Source organism: Acomys russatus, chromosome 6 (genome assembly GCF_903995435.1).
Source record: "Acomys russatus chromosome 6, mAcoRus1.1, whole genome shotgun sequence".
In the NCBI taxonomy this organism is placed as follows: domain Eukaryota; kingdom Metazoa; phylum Chordata; class Mammalia; order Rodentia; family Muridae; genus Acomys; species Acomys russatus.
Genome location: NC_067142.1, coordinates 79,772,862 through 79,775,266, shown reverse-complemented (window position 1 = coordinate 79,775,266; position 2,405 = coordinate 79,772,862). Strand labels below are relative to the sequence as shown.

Sequence of the window (2,405 nt, the reverse complement as noted above, 5' to 3'; positions counted from 1 at the left end):
AGGTGCTCAACAGGATGTAGTCTGTTCAGCACTGAAAGATGGCTTTTCTAGGGTGGGTTTTCCATCAGCCTGCACTGGGAAGTTGGCTAGTGGAGAGCCCCAGCTCAAAGGAATCTGGTGGCAAGGCCCATGCAGGAGTTGGGTGTCAGTGATCAAGCAGATTAAGGAAGGAGCATCCAGCATGGGAGGTCAAGGGTCAAGGATGGCCAGGGCTCTGATGTAAGGATGAAGGCAGAAAGGATTTGTAAGTCCGCAAATAGAAACAATACATAGCCATGTTGTGGGATTAGAACTGGAGGCATCCATGTGACCTGACGGCTGTCAAGAAAGATAACAGATAAATAAACAGAGATAGAAGGACAGACACACTTTGCCCTAGCTTGAGCTTATGCTGAAATGTACACCTAATGCAGATGGGAACAGATGAGACAGCATTGGGTGTGATGGCCCTGTCAGCACTGCCCCCACCAGACCACCAACTTTAGCCACAGGCACTAAACCGGGTAGAGCACGAAGCAAAGAACTGGGAATCCTGGCCTTTGTCTGGGTTTCTCCTTTCCCCTTTGTATTCAGTCCGCCCCCTGCACCCCCTCCCCGTGTCCACGGAAAGGACCACGGACACTGCTGGTGGGTGTGCCTTCCTCAGTGAAGCCTCTCTAGAAACACCCACCCACACAGGCACTCCCAGAAGTGTGTGTTTCCTAGTAGATTCTAAATCCAGTCATAACAACGAAGGTTTTCGTTCATTTTGTTCTGTACCCAAGGCTCAAGAACATCTAAGAAAGGGGCTTGGGAAGACTGTAAGAGCCAAAGGAGTGAGGGATCTGCTGTGGGACTGTGTCTCCTGGAAATTGCCAAGAAGCTGCACTCATCATGCTCCAATTTTGGCTGCCTAAGCAAGGCCCGAACAAGGGCGTGACCAATAGACATGGGGGGATCTCATGGGGCCCCAGTAGATAAAGAACCACACAGGGAGAAACCAAAGGACGCTGTCAGCCAGGAAGCACGTCTAGCTCCTCTCAGGCTCTTCAGCAATGGCCACTTTTGCTCGAATGTGGTATCTCTCGGATGGCAAGATGCAGGCCCCTGGCAAACTTGCAGTCATAGCATCAAGAAAACTTCAGGGATTACCTAAGCCCATGTACCATCAGCTGAGTGACTGTGGAGACCATGTTGTCACAATCAACACAAGACATACTGCATTTCCTGGAAACAAATGGGAATCAAAGTGTACTCCACACATACTGGCTAACCAAGTAGGTTCAGACAAGTAACAGCTGCGCAACTCCACCTGAGGGGCCCAGTGGCGATTGTGAAATTAGCCGCTTATAGCGTGCTGACCTAAAACCTGCACAGAAGAACCAGGATGCAAAGGTTGCATCTTTTTCCAGATGAGGATATTCCGGAAGATATCCTTAAGAATTTAGTGGAAGGGCTTCCTCAGCCATGGAGAGTACCTAAACAGGTAGACGTGTACACCCAAGAGGGACTAGACACTTTAGGTTGTGGGCTCCACCTGGTGATTTTCAGATGTAGGAGAATGGAAATGGTTGAAAAGAACAGCAAGACACTAAGTGCTTCATGAAGTATTCCTATGACCCAGGACAGAGAGAAAGCAACACTTGAGCTCACTGTGGGGAACACTCAAGGCCTCAGAGGGACATTGCAGTAAAACATACTATTTTACAGAAGTGTCTTATGTAACCTGCTTTAAATGCTATACATGTTAATAAAAATGCTCACTTGGTTATCAAAGAGGAAGAGAAGAAGAAGAGGAAGAGGAGAGGAGGAGGAGGGGAGGAGGAGAAGAAGAAGAAGGAGAAGGAGAAACTAACTGCATAGGCAGTAAGAAAGGCTAAGCATGGGAGACAAAATCTTCCTCAGGGATAAGCCCACTGATTGGCTATCCAATACCAACTGGCCAGCCCTGAAATCATGTTCTCACAAGTAACACTGAATCAACTGAGCAAGTTGTGTGTGTGTGTGTGTGTGTGTGTGTGTGTGTGTGTGTACCACAGTGCACATGTGGAAAATTTGCAGGTGTTAGTTCTCTTCTTCCACCATGAAGATCCTCAGATAGAACTAAGCTCTTTGGCCTTGGTAGTAAGGCCTTTACCCAGTGAGCCATCTCACCAGCCCAGTGTTAGCCACATAGTGAGCAACTGAACTTCCTTCTCCTTTCACAAATTAACCAATTTGATGGTAAGACTTGGGAAGAGGAGCCCCAGAACTCCTTCCTGGATTCCATTTAACACTTAAAAGTTGGGCATGTAAATCACCACAGCTTCTTCATGCTTTCTGGTGTCGTGTTGCGTTATTGTGCTGTGTCACTTTGTTTTGTTGTGGGAAGTGGCAGTTCTGCCATGTCTACATGTAGCCATGAGTGTAGATGGATCCTCTGTGGC

At 47.8% G+C, this 2,405-nt stretch overlaps 1 pseudogene; it reads left to right on the top strand.

Annotated features, from left to right (window-relative positions):
• The first annotated feature begins 1,034 nt into the window (after positions 1 to 1,034).
• Positions 1,035 to 1,536, top strand: LOC127191167 (39S ribosomal protein L13, mitochondrial-like; annotated as a pseudogene).
• The last annotated feature ends 869 nt before the right edge of the window (positions 1,537 to 2,405 follow it).